This window comes from Camelus dromedarius, chromosome 8 (assembly GCF_036321535.1).
Source record: "Camelus dromedarius isolate mCamDro1 chromosome 8, mCamDro1.pat, whole genome shotgun sequence".
NCBI lineage: Eukaryota > Metazoa > Chordata > Mammalia > Artiodactyla > Camelidae > Camelus > Camelus dromedarius.
In genome coordinates, this window is record NC_087443.1 from 83,098,047 (window position 1) to 83,112,494 (window position 14,448).

Sequence of the window (14,448 nt, forward strand, 5' to 3'; positions counted from 1 at the left end):
GGAGGCAGGCTGGACCGGACTCCTGGCCCGGCCCCTCCTCTGTGATGCTCTGGCTTCTCTGGACTTGGAGCCCCTCCCCAAGCCTGGGACAGGTGGGTCTCCCACACTGCAGGCCCTCCCTGCACTCCCAGCTCCTTTATTTCTTTAAAAGTTATTTATTTTGATAATCGTCACAGCCAGAGAGAAGCATACAGAACCACACCATGTGTCCTTGTGCCGACCTGTCTCTCTTGCCGTTTTGCCCTGCTGGCCTCGCCTCTCCTCTGAAGGAAGCGCCTGACACGGGAGTGCTTCAAGGAAGCCCTGCGGCGGGGCGCCTGTGCACACGCCGCTCCCCCAGGCCTCGAGGCCGCGCGGGGCCACACAGTGCTGGGCGGCCTCATGGTTCTCTCCTCGGGGCCTCGGGGCCACAGGCCTCTCGTGGCTGCTGGAAGGGATGTTTGCCCAGTTGTTTTTTCATTCACTCCTCAGGCAAGCTTCTTGAGGCAATGACACCGCCCGCCCTCCTTGGCCGGTGCATCTGGGCTTAGCGGGCAGCCCCATCGGACGGGCAGCCTGGGTCTCAGCCACTTGGCCTCTGCAGTTGGGGTGGCATCGGCCACACTCCATGCCCTCCAGGTGTCCTGAGCGTCTGGTTTTCCTCCCTCTCCAGCCCCTCCTTCTTCCTCTCCTTCCAGGGCCCCTCCCTCAGGCCCCAGCCCCCGCCCAGGTCTGCTACCCCTGACCTTGCGTTCTACACCCACAGGCACCAAGGCTGCATTGCCTCCTTCTTTCGCGGGGTCCTGTAGGGTCCCTGGTCCAGGACACATTCCAACGCACCAGCGGCCCAGGCTGTGAAGAGCTTGCAGGAATGAATGTCTGGATGAACAGCTTACCCACCGAGAGGCTTTGGGGCTGGAGAAGGAAATGTCCACGTGTCTGGCCCAGCGCCCACCTCCAGGTCTGCTCACTCCAGCTTTGGGGAGCCTTTCCTTGGGCTGCCACTTCACTCTGCCTTCCTGCTTCCGGGAAGCCCCTGGCGCTTGGTTGGAGACATATGGACACCTGTCCCCTGCAGCCACAGCCAAGATGGGCTCTGGCACCCTCTCCACACTCACGGAGTGAGGCTACCACTCCCTCTGGATGACGAGGGCCCTGTGAAAACGGGAGCTGGGCAAGGGGGGCTCCCTGGAGGAGGCGGCCCACTGGCCTGACTGTGGGCAGTGGGCACACAGTGCCTCAGAAGCGCTCTTCTGGATCCCAGAGTCTTGTCTCCTTCAGGAAAGGACAAAGAGAGGCGGCTGTAAATCACCTTCCGAGCTGATTCCCGGGGGCTCCGCAGCACCAGCTGCGCAGTCAGAGCGATGAGCTCTCTCCCGAGGGCGGGGGAGGGGTCTGACCGCGTGCCAAACGCGCTAATTGAGCGCCAAGGAAAAGATTTGTGTTGGGGCGTCTGCTCCGGCCGCCTGTGCTGTGCTCCCAGGATAGGCTTGGACGGCCCTGGCCAGGGGAGGCCTCCAGTAGGGCCCTTGGCTACACTCTGGGCCGAGTCCCAGCCTCCGAGTGGGGGCTTCCTGGCGGGTGTGCCATGCTGGGCCATGGCCAGGGCCTCCCCGGGGACAAGTGGCCTCCGTGGGCCCCCCGGAGGATGCCCCTTCCTGAGTGTCTGGTCAGGAGCCCGGGCCCTGGGTGCCTGGCAGCCTCTCCCGTCCATGGCTGAGCCGGAGGGGCTGCCCGACCTGGCCCTGGCCCTGGCCCTGGCCCTGCCCGCCCTGCATGCAGAGTTTCTTTGTCCACGGCGCATCCCCAGGTCTTCATTAAATGCCTCTTGTGGTGGAGGGAGGGAGACAGCACAGAATGAATCGCTGGGTCTGACAAGTGCTCGCACGCACGTGGCGTTATCCGCGCGGTGCCCCGCGCTCCTGCTCAGGGCGCCTCGCGGCTGGTGGGGGAGGGCTGCTTCCCAGAAGAGCCAAAGGCGGGGACAGTGGCGCCGCGGCCGCCCTGAGGAGCAGGTGGGGCAGACGGTGCCGTCAGTCTCTGGGGAGGAGCCGTCTATGATGGGGGCCAGTTTGTGTATGTAGAGGGTCACTGGGCTTGGGGCAGAAGGCTGACCGACCGCGGAGCCTGGGATGTGGTTCTGCCGTTGGGCGCCCTGCTGACCCCAGGAGGTGGTTTCAGGTAAGAGTGACGTGTCCCCACCCTGTTCCTGGGAGGCCAGGTATGCAGGGGGCCGCTGTCTAGGAAAGCCTTGACAGCTGGTGCCCCAAGGAAGGGAGAGTGTTTGCGGAAGACGGTCCTATAAGTGGGGAAAGCCAGGCTGTGCGTAGCCTCTCTGACGTTGAGGAGCATGTCTGCTGTGTGAGGCAAAGGACACACGCCCTCCCTGCACAGCATGAGGGGCTTCCAGCCCCTAGCCCAGGCTGCCCGCTGCCTGGCCAGTCGCCTGTCTGGGCAATGGGTCCGGCAGGGCTGGGAGGGGAGTCAGCTGGGCCGGGGGTCTGGTCTGGCACGTGACTCCCAGAGGCTCAGAGGCCCACGACCCGCTCTGGCCCGGGGGTGGGGCGGGGCTCCCCCAGGAGGCCTGTGGCATCCCCTAATCTAACTCACCTGAGGCATCCGGCCACCCTCCCAGTCAGGGTTCCTCCCGCCTGACCCGCAGGACTTGCTTTGCTCCTGGGGGCGAGGGGATGGTGCCTTCCCCCCAGATCACAGGCTGTGGCCAAAGAAGGGTGAGCAGGAGGGACAGCTGGAGGAGCCTTTAGGGGAACGGTGTGTCCCAGACCTGCCCCAGGGGAGGCGCCCGGACCTGGTGGTGGGGTATTTCCCACTCCGCGTTCCTGAGCAAAAGCTGGCTGGCACGTGGCAGACGGGCGACAGAGGGCTCTTTCCAAACCCCAAGGGAGGAGGGCGGTGTACGATTGGAGGTCTCCCGCTGGGACAGGCATTCCGGAGACGCTGGAGGGCTCCTCAGGGCTTCACTTGGCTTAAGCTGGCTTACAGAGCACACAGCGAGTGTCCCCACGTCTGGCCCCAGGCTGTGCACGGGGGCTTGCGAGGCCTAGACCAGAGGCAAGTTCCTGTCCTCCAGCAGAGGGGACCCCAGCGGGCAAAGCCCCTGAGGCTCTTCCTCTGGGTCCAGGGATAAAGCTGCCGGACTCCTGGAGGCTCCCTGAAGAGGTGATGTAGATCTGGCTTCCGGGAAGGAGGAGTTTGTTTGGGAATTTCTCTCTCCTGCTTTCAGAGGAAGACTTGCAAACCCAGGAGAGAGGCCTGCACAGCCAGGCAGGGCGTCCTGGACACGCAGGACTCGGCTGGGCGCCCCGTGGGCTCCAGCCACGGTGAAGGCTGACCGACCGCGGAGCCTGGGATGTGGTTCTGCCGTTGGGGGCGCCCTGCTGGCCCCAGGCCAGGACAGTGCTCCTGATGTCTTTGGGGAGATGGCAGTTGTCAGAGATCTGGGTGGAAAAGAGTTATCGTTTCCAAACGCTGTGTTTTGGTGACGAAGATGACAGACAACCATTGTGAAACAATGAACAAAGTGAAGTAAATGTCTTCCGCATCTCAGCCCCCGGTGTGGTGTGGCTGGCACCTGCCGACTGCTGTCCACCCCCTTGTTCCCTCATTCATGCAACTGCTTACTGCCCCTGCTGTGTGCGGACGCTGCCCCAGGCTGTGGGGACAGCGACCCCAAGGACAGAGCACACGGAAGACCTTGCGTGTGCAGGGCTCACTCTGTGTAAGACCCTCACAGAGACAACCCACACACCCACACACACCCACACACACGCCGCACGCGCGCTCCTGTCTGTGCACCCCTCACCTGGCCCGTGTCCCGGCATCTTTGTGGAACCACCTGCAGGGCCCAGAGCCGCTCAGGCCGTGGTCTCTGCCCCCAGCACTTTGGATGTTCCGGCGTTTTCAGCTTTAACATTGTACTGAGAGGACAAATAAATAAATAGATAAATTTCTACGAGTCCCTGAACTGACGTGCAGTTTTCTGTATTAACCCTGTTGACAGTGCAGTTACAGCAGGTGTTTTTGGTCTGTTAGCTTGTGTTCTTACCCAGGGCTCCGCCGGCTCTGATCACCTGTCTCGGGTCTGCTTTTTCATCTTCCTTTATCCTGGGCTCACCGGGGGACCCAGGAGCTGGCCTGGGAGTCCTGGGAGGTCCAGGTGAGGAAGGTGGTGTCCCTTCCAAACAGACGTGGTGTGTGGGTGTCACACAGCCACGTGCGAGAAGCAGCCGTGGGCCGGACGGTGAAGCCTCCAAGGCTCAGCTCACCACGGACCCGCACCTGCTGACGGCGGAAGCTGCAAGCTGTTGTGAAGATGGGCCTGGCACCAAAACACTTGCGTTAAGAATGACAGAAACACACAAAGAGGAGAAATAAAACCCGGTCGTGGTCATGAACTTTAGCTAACCCCTCCCCATCCATGACATCCCCAGTCAGATGCAGGACCAGGATGTGTGATCAGTGTTGGGTCTAATAAATATATCGAATTCTCTGTCCTGAAAACAGACACGGCAGAGTCACGAGAGTTGACCACACATTATTCACAAAGAAAAGACCACTCATCGCACCGAAGCAGACAGGTGCTGGTGTTCTGGGAGCAACCCTGTGCGGGACCTCGTACGAAACGTGAGCTGCTGTGAAAACATGCAGAGTGGGCAACCGGCTATGACAGCATTTCTAATAAGACAGTATTTTGAAAAGTGTGCATGTCGTTTCATTAGATTATCATTTCATCATTCAATATATGGACACTTACCCGGAGAAAAATTCTCGAAGTATCCATGGCACCAAATCCTGCCCTGGGGAGGAGCCTGAGGAGGAGGGGGAGCCTGGGGAGGAGGGAGGAGCCTGGGGAGGAGGGGGAGCCTGAGGAGGAAGGGGAGACTGGGGAGGAAGGAGAGACTGGGGAGGAGGGAGGAGCCTGGGGAGGAGGGGGAGCCTGGGGAGGAGGGAGGAGCCTGGGGAGGAGGGAGAGACTGGGGAGGAGGGAGGAGCCTGGGGGGGAGACTGGGGAATAGGGAGGAACCTGGGGTGGAGACTAGGGAAGAGGGGGAGACTAGGGAGGAAGGGGAGACGGGAGGAGTGAGGAACCTGGGGAGGAGGGGGAGCCTGGGGAGGAGGAGGGGGAGACTGGGGAGGAGGGGAAGGGGGTGCTGGGGAAGAGGGGGCAGGGCAGATCCCCCTCCCTTCTTGTTTGCTCTGCGGTGCTTTAGGGCGTTCTCCTATGAGCATGAATTACTTTTATTAACAGAACAATGAAAGTCCACCTTCTGGGGACTGAGTGTCGGACAAGTGGCCTTTGTCATGGCTGAGGCTGGGCTGGGGTCCTGGAAGGCCTGCATTTACTTCAGCTCAAGGGCCATTTTCTCTGGGGGATGTGAGTTCGGAACAGCCTGCCCCGTGGACTCTGGGTCTGTCAGGCCCAGGCCCTCCCAGGGCGCGGCCTGAGCAGCAGCGGCATCTGCGAGTGGAGAGCTGCGGCTGGTCAGGCGCTGCCCGAAGCTGGAGGTGGGCAAGGCGGTCCTGGACCACGGGGTGTCCGTCACAGCCCTGCCCTCGGAGCGAGCTCTCCCTGGCCGGCTCCTAACTGGCTGCAGAGCCGCAGGCTTCTCCATGCGCTGGGCTAGCGGCGTCATGAGCCTCCTGGTTTGCTGGGTCCTCACCGCAGGCCCTCCCTGCCCCGCTGGCCACCGTGCGGAGTGCAGCCTGGCCCTCTGTCCCCACTTGTCCTGGCTCCTGAAACTTGTGCCCATCACCTGTCCCTGTCAGTGTCCCATCACTCCTCAGGGATCTGAGGTCAGGTAAGACAGGTGCCACCACAACCAAAGACGCTGCCCAGGTCAGCTTTGTCTGCTCGGGGGACTTCCCGATGTGGCCCCCGGGGGCGGCGGAGGCTGCCACTGTCCTGCTCCCAGGACAGCTGGGCACTTCAGCCCCAGTGTGAAAAACAAAACAAAACAGCAAAAAACACTGGACCCAAGAGCGAAAGTGTGACCCCAACAGATGCTGGACTCCAAGATGTGAACCCCAGATGTCATAACCCTGCACCCTAGTGGACACGCTCCCTATGGACCTTCGCCCCAGTTGCAGGTGACTTGGAAGGGGCTGGTCATCCCGCTGGGAACAGACAGGCCGGCCGGTCACAGGCGGGCAGCTCGTGTCTCCCTGTCAGACAGCAGCCCTTCTCAGTCCCGCATCCGCCCAGCACGCCATTCCAGGGGCTCTGTGTGTCCCCACCTGGTCCCACCGGCCCAGGCCTGGGTCCCAGCGCCTCATCCCACCTGTCCAGGTTCCAGTGCTGGTTCTGGCCACGGGGCCCGCCTGTCCAGGCCAGGCAGTGATGCGGGAGCTTGGGGTTTTTGTGTGGCCTGGGCTCACAGGAGGGCTGCAGGTGGCAGAGGACAGAAATGGGGCTCCTGGCGAGTGTGGCCCACGGGGGTGCAGGCCAGTCTCCCGGTTTGTGTGGCTCAGGCATTGCCCACGCACAGCAGCCAGGGCCCCGGGAGCGGCAGTCACCACCCGGCTCCTGACGGCGGAATCTCCCCAGCCTGTGCCTCCTCAGGAATTTTAGAGGGAGACTGCAAAGGGAGATTGCCATCGATACTGTAAGAGGCTGGGGACAGCGAGGACCAGAAGCCCATCCTGAGTTCAGAGGGAAACCACAGAATTGCTCAGGCTTTTAAAAGTGATTCTTCCAGGAAGGACTCAAGGAGCCGTAACTGTGTCTTGGTTCCTGTAACGCCCGACGCGTCCTGCTGCCGGGGCCCGGGCCGGGCCCTCGCCGCCGCTCTCTTGGTCTCTTCCTGCAGTTTCTATGGGCCCTGGTGACGTGCTCCGTCCTAAAATATTTCAAGAGCAAGCTAATTGGTACACCTTGTCTGCCTCCGGGGGAAATTAAGCAGATTATACGGCCTATTAAATATTTTGTGTGTGAGCTCTTTTTCCAGTTGGCTTCTAAAGATAGTATCAATATTAATTAATATGCATTAGCCGCTTATACACCTGTAGAAGTGAGAGCGTTTTAAAAAGTAAATAAAACGACTCCTTGTGCTTCTTTTTTCTTGCTAAATCTATACCTCAGAAGACAGTGTCGCTGTGACTTGGTTACTGGTTTACAAGCAAATGAGCAGCACGTACTTTTAAAGTGGTTAGAAGTTTCACACCTGACTGCACTTGCGAGGGAATGTTCATGTACCAGTCTTTTTTGGGGGGGGGTAATTTATTTTATTTATTTATTTATTTTTAGTGGCGGTACTGGGGCTTGAACCCAGGACCTCGTGCAGGCTACCCCTGAGCTACACCCTCCCCCTCATGTACCATTCTTAATCACAGCAACTCTTTGGACAGATTACACTAATTTAGGTAATTTTGCTTTAAAAATTCTCCTCTGTGTCTCACATCTACCACTGTGCAGAAATAGATTAGCCCACTGTTCTGGCCTGTGCCTGCCTTGGGTTCTTTTCCTTTCTATCACCCTGTTATGTGACCTCCTAACTGTCCTGTATGAGAATGATGGATCAGATGGTCCTGTCAGGAGGCCTGGGCCCTGATGGGCTGGCACATGGGCGGAGGTGGCTGTGCAGGGCAGAGGGGTTGCCTGTCTCCCCCAGGAATTCAGGCAGGGTGGCGGCCCGAGGCACCTGCATGGGGATTCCAGGCTGGCACGTTTAGGAAGAGTCCGGGGTCCCAGTGGTTCACAAGCAGCACGTGAAGGAACGATGTGGGTCAGTGTGGGGGGGCACAGAAGGGTCTGGAAGGTGGTGTCTGCAGGAGAGTGAAGGGGCGGGGTGCCATCCTCCGCTCTGGAGGAGGAGCTGGGCTGCTTGGGGAGCCGTGGCCAGCTGGTCGGCACCCAGCTTCTGCCGCGTGTGCAGAGCTCCAGCCCCTGGGCAGAGGCTTAGAGATGGGCCCCTTCCCGCTCTGAGCCACCTGTGCCACCGGGAGCCAGGAGCACAGAGAGGGCCAGGCGGGTCAGAGGGGCTTCCTGGAAGAGGCAGGCCTGAGGCAGGGAGGGGACCCGGGGGGTGGGGAAGTGGTCCCAGAGCCTCAGGGTGGCACGGCACCTTCAACTCTCTGACTCAAGGCACAGCCGGACAGGTGGTGCCCAGAGCCGTCAGGTCCCCTGGGCCGAGGGCAGGGCAGGACCCAAGCCCAGGGATGGGAGAGGAGAGGTCTGGGTGTGCAGGACCAGCTGGGGGCCAGAGGACTGTCCTAGGGAGGACGCCCCGGTGCCAGGCCTGAGCATGACACTCGGTCTGTGCTTGGGACGCCTCACCTGAGAGTGGGACACAGCTGTGCGCGAGCACTTCACTGCCCTTGCCTGGACAGAGCTGGACCCGGCGTCCGGCTGTGAGGCCCGGGGTTAAAGAGAAGCTCGATTCTGGTGGGGACTCCTGCAACCCCCCAAGGGGCCATTTGGAGGGCTTTGGGGGAGGGGCAAAGAGAACTGGGGCCTCTGCTCCTGGCCCTGCCCAGCCCTGGCCCAGCCCTGGGGGCAGCACGTGCAGCGGCCCCTCCTGCGGGCGCCCCACCCTCGGGCATGGCTGGGCCTGCAGGCTGGGACTCTACAGGCTTCCTTCCAGAGGCTGCCCAGCCTGGGTGTTCAGGGCGGGAGACTCAGGGGCCGGGCTAGGGTGGGGCCCCCTGGTGCCCCCAGGCTGGTTCGCCCTCTGTCATCTGAGACCTTGATGCGGGGGTGGGAGGACACTGTGCGGCCTGCCCCTGGGGTGGGGCCGAGGCAGGCGGGGGCTCTGGTCCCTGCTGTGTCCCTGGGGAGTGTGAGCAGGGGTGTGGGGTCTGGGTGGGAGCTGAGGAGCCCTCCAGGCCCCCCACAGCCGGAGACAGGCGTGGCTGGCAGCACCACGAGAAGCAAATGTCCCCCTCCCTCCCTACCTCAGCGCCTCTTTCTGTGGGCGGGGTCATGCCTGAGCTTCGGGGAGGGGGTGGTGAGGGAGGGCAGATGCCCCTCTGCCTGGAGCCCCGGGCCAGGACTGGGAGGGAGGATGCTGGGCCCACACGCAGCGGTCGGGGTCCTGCAGAAGGCGCAAGGCTTCCAGCACCTAAACCTGACCCTCCTCAGCAGACCGCCCTTGGACCCCTGCTCCTGGATCGGGGAGGGGCCGCTCCCAGGGACCAGGGACCCGGGACCCCACACTGTCCCACCTAACACCCCGAAGGCATGGTTTGAGGCACGAGGGGCGCTCGGTCCGGGGGCAAGTCCAGGGCTGCACAAGTCTCCCTGCCCAGCCTGAGTGCAGCTGGGTGTGCCGGGCCAGGCCCCTCGGAGTGGAATCCAGTGTCCCCCACCCCCTCACTGGGCCCGAGACCCCAGATACAGGGCGGAGGGGGCAGGAGGTCTGTGACTCCCCTGGGTTATTTCTTCCTCACTGTGGGCTCCAGCCACCCTTGTTTTGGGAAGTTGAGACGGCCCGTCGCTGAGGGTCCCGGGTACACGTCCTCCCCCGGCCTCCTGCTTTGCCTTCTCATCCAAGGAATTCAGGACGTTTCCCTGGGAAACGTGACCCTGACCGCTGCCTGCGGGCCCAGCACCATTTGCCTTGTGCCCCGAGGCCTCCAGCTGCAGCTTTGGGGGATGGTTCTAAGCCCCGAGGGGCAACGTTTCAGAGGACGTTCTGGTCCTGGGCTCAGTCAGGATGGGCTGGTCTCCGCCTGGGCCTTTTGTCCCCCAGGGCACCCACTGCAGAGCCTGGTGCCCTGGAAAACGGGAGGCGGTGGGGGCCCCAGACCCAGGGCGCCGGGGCAGAGGAGGCCTCCGCATCGTTTCATCGACACCACCTCTCTCCTCCTGTCACAAAGAGTTCAAATCTCTAATAAGAAAATTTAAGAGCCCTCATCAGGCTCCGTCCCAGCCATTAGCCAACGGCACAGGGGTATTAATCTAATCACCCCTCTGGTCTCAATGAATCGTGATAAAAATGTCAAACACTTAAATCACATTGGCCGGCAGCGCCGTGACTGAGCGGTGAGGCAGGGCGTGGCCCTCGAGCCACCCGACAAGGGAGTGGGCTGCAGGCTGCTGCTCCCCCAGGAGCCCCTCCAAGTTTACGTGGACTCCAGGTCTGTCCGAGGTCAGTGTTGGCCCCACAAGTTGAGCTGTCCCTGGGGAGCCCTGGGCCGGGCGTGGGGGGACCAGAGAGATGCAGGGGTGGGGAGGCGCTGGCAGCCCCCACAGGACGAGACCCCGAGAGGCAGGGTCGCAGGCCCCTCTGAGAGTCGGCTGCCCCACGGAGAAGCCGCCCCTGGCCCCGGGCGCCCCAGCCACAGGGAGCTCCCAGCACCTGCTTCCTGGGAACCAGGCTGGCTGCTCCTTGTGAGGGTGGAGACGCAGGGAAAATTGATTTCTCTGTTGGAAACGGGACAGTTAAACTGGTTGTTTCATCTCCATCATCGTCATAGTAAAATGAGGACAGCAGGCCGGTGCGGTGTGAGGTAATGCCGTGAGTCTTAATGCGAGGGAGCGTTAATTGAATACAAATGGCCTTCCCTGAAGCTGCTGGGTTATATTTCAGAGATATGGGATAATGATGCCAGTTAATCATTTTTACAAGATAGAAAATTACTGGCTCCTCCAGGAAGATCATTAAGGAAAACAATTGTTCATAGCAACTGAAAATAGAGTTTTAATTATTTAATGCAGAAATTAAACTATTAGAGACCAGTGCTGAATGAAGGAACTTAATAGAAATTTATACACAAGCGCCTATGAACATTTTAGTTTTATTAACCCACCTAATTTCTTAATCCAAATCAATCTGCAAGGCCTGTTTTAGCTATGATTGTCAGTTAACTGCTTGGAGAGGAGGGTAGGCCCAAGCGAGGCCCAGGGGGACAGGGAGTGTGGAACCACAGGCCTGCCCTGGGGAGGAGACCGCGTGAGGGCGGCCCTGCCCTCGGGTGGGCACCAGGCATCCCACTGAGGGTCCCAGGAGGGATCCAGGGGCTCAGAGTGCCGGTGCCAGGAGTGAGCCCCCAGACCAGGGCAGACCGAGGCCGGGGTCTCCCCAGCAGTGGAAGGCAGGGCGTGGAATGGCCACGTGGAGCACGGCCGTGGTCTGGGCCTGGGTGGTGCTGTGCTGCTGGCTTCGATGAGGGAGGAATTGTCTACAAGGAGCCAGGAGCTGCCCACCTGGCAGGTCATATGGCATGACCCCCAACCCTGGCTGGCCAGGCTCTACAGCCTACAGGACCTTGGCCCCCAGTCCACTCTGCTGCAGCCCCCACTCAGCCCCCACCTCCCCGGGAACGATGGGGACCCTCGACGGCTTCACCCCATCCTGGGAGCACCCTTGGCCCTGACGCACTGGACCTTCTGTGCGTGCAGCCAGCCTGCTGGAGGGTAGGGACACTTTCAACAAGGATTCAGGTTAAAGTCGTGAGACGGGAAATCCTTCACCATGTGGACTGAAAACCAGAGACCTGCTGGTGACTGGACAGGAGCTCGCTGGGTGAAAACGCAGACGGAAAACCAGAGACCCATCAAAACACTGACTTCAGGTGTGGGCTGTGTCTTCCCTGTAATTTCCCTCCAATAAGACATATTGTTAAAAGAAGCTCTGTGTTTTAAAAATATGGAAATCAATATTTTCAAGACATAAATTCAGAAAACAACTGGAACTTGTAAGCCAGTGGTTGACTCCTCAGTTTGCGGGCTGTTGCGGTGGGGGAGGGGGGGCACCTGGGCGCGGGGGGCGGGCACAGAGGGGCAGATGCAGGGACCACACCTCCCTGATGGGCGGGGCCGGGCCCTCCTGGTCCCTGTCAGGGGTGGACGGAGGCCGGGGGCCACATTTTCCAGGGGAGAGGATGGGCCTCTGGGTGAACGGCTCAAGGTCTCAGAGCACGGGCAGTGCTCAGCTCGGACCAGAGCTGGCTGCGGGTGGGAGTGGAGGCTGGGCGTGGGCGGTGGCGGCCTCCCGGAGCCCCCGGCCCTCCCCTCGTGCCAGGGCGCCCACCGCCCACCTGCTCCTTTCTGGAGCACATTCAGAACCCGCAGGTCTGGTCACCCTTTCTGCAAGGGCTGCCCACCATTCCAATTACACTGTCTCCTATTATTACCAATAAATTCCAAGGGATCTTTTTTCTCCTTAACAGTTTTTAGGGTTACATAAATTTCACCTGCGCAGTTTCTTCATGCCTGAATATATTACAGAACGCCACTTCTGCTGGAGAAGCTAATTGATACTGTGATTTGTCATGTTGCCCGGACATAACTCAGGAAGGTGTTTTAGATCCTTTGATACACGGCCCAGCACTCACGGTTAACATTTCTCACATGAGCAGACACGGCATCAGGTGAAAATGTGACGCTGCGCGGATGAAATATTTCCAGAAGCTTTTATTCTTGTTGTTTGGGTGGGTGCCAACATCTTTCTAGAAGAAAGCGCATATTTCCAATGCTGCTTGATGTGAATTTATTCCCCGGTCATTAGTTAGCTTTAAAAAAAGAACTAGAACAAGTATGTGTATATATTTAAAAAAAGGAAAAAATCAAACACAAAAGAGGGGAATCGCCACCTCAATGTAATCAAAGATGAGCTTTGAAAAAACTCTTCCTGGTGAGTTAATTGCAGAGTCACAGGGAGCCGCAGGGACGTCTCGGGCAGCGCAGCGCGCCCTGCGCACACACGCGGCCCCGGAGCACCGGACACGCGCAAACCAGGAGGTCGAGGTCGGTGCCACGGCGCCATCCGGGCTGTGGACCTGGCTCTGTTTCCACCACTTTGACAGGCGCTCCTGTGTGTGTGTGTGTTTATCCACGTCTTGTCGTGTGTGTCCATCTGTGTGTCTGTCTCTCTGTGACTGCGTCTGTGTGTCTGTCTCTCTGCGTCTGTGTGTCTGTCTCTCTGTGTCTATCTGTCTCTCTGTGTCTGTGTGTCTGTCTGTGTCTGTGTCTGTCTTTGTGTCTGTGTCTGTGTGTCTGTCTCTCAGTGTCTGTGTCTGTGTGTCTGTCTCTCTGTGTCTGTCTCTCTGTGTCTGTGTGTCTGTCTCTCTGCGTCTGTGTGTCTGTCTCTCTGTGTCTGTGTGTCTCTCTCTGTGTCTGTGTGTCTGTCTCTCTGTGTCTGTCTTTGTGTCTGTGTCTGTGTGTATGTCTCTCAGTGTCTGTGCCTGTGTGTCTGTCTCTCTGTGTCTGTGTCTGTGTGTCTGTCTGTGTCTGTGTGTCTGTGTGTGTGTGTTTGTCTCTCTGTGTCTGTGTGTCTGTCTGTGTGTCTGTCTCTGTCTGTGAGGCTGTCTCTCTGCGCCTGCACCAGCATTTGGTGTTTGTCACTGTTGTTCCTTTTAGCTGTTTCAGTAGACACGGTAGTGGTATCTTGTCACGGTCTTAATTTGTGCTCTTTTTGGCTACTTGGACTGTCGTGTGTCTCGGCCCAGGAAGTCTCGGGACTGGTCTCCTTGCACCTAAGAGCTGCAGGGACACAGCCTCGCCAGCCAGGGTCCAGCGCGAGGTCAGGATGGAGCACGGAGCCTGCTCCTGTAGCCTGGGGAGCCCTCTGAGGCTGCTCCCCTTCCTGTGTGCTCAGCTCTGGGCCTCCCAGCCCAGGCGGTGACCAGGATCAATTCGCCTGGGGCCTGGCGCCCTCTGGCCTTTGGGTGGCTGCCTCCGGCTGCCAGTTGGCCCCAGAGTGGGTGCTCAGAGGCCAGAGAGGTCTCCCGGTGAGACAGGCAGGAGACAGGGCTTGTGTGGGGGCGGGACTTCCATGCAGACCCCACACCTGTGCTCGGAGGCTGGCAGAACGGCGCTGACAGGACCAGGAGCCCCAGGGACTCCTGGACAGAGCAGCCCGAGCAGCCCCCAGCTGGGGTCCCCTGAGGGCCCAGCGCCAGGGGGACTGTGACCTCTCCTGTGCCCCCACCTGCGTGCCCTCTAACGGGGTGGGCTTCACTCCAGAGAGGCCGGGGCTGGTCTCCCTCAGCCTGGGAGGCTCTGTGCCCCCGTGGGCCAGGCTGGCCTGGGTGTGGTGTGAGGCCCTTCCCTGGTGACTGTGGCATCTGTCCTTCCTACAGCCGCCCTCAATTCCGGCTGAGTGTCCAGCTCTAGGGACAGTGGCCTCTCCCAGGTTCACTCCATCCGCAGCAGAGACCACGGGCGGTGGCTGGATGTCGAGCTCTGTGGGGGGACTCTGCAATCCAGGATGGGGCCCCTCACCCACCTCCCATCCCTTGGAACCTGCCATCACCCTGCGTCCCACATCAACCTCCCACTGCCCCCCGACGTGCCCTGCCCCCCGAGGCTCAGCCTCAGGACCCATGGCGCCTTCCACAGGCTCTCGCCTCCTCATTCACCTGTCCACTCACTCACTCACTCAGCAGACATCACTGATCCCCACTGTGTCCTGGCATTGGACAAAGGCTGCTCTCTCAAGGGGTCCCCAGCCCAGCCATCAGAGGTGACCACAGACGGTGAAGCACCCAGGAGTGGTCGGTGAGGGCAGG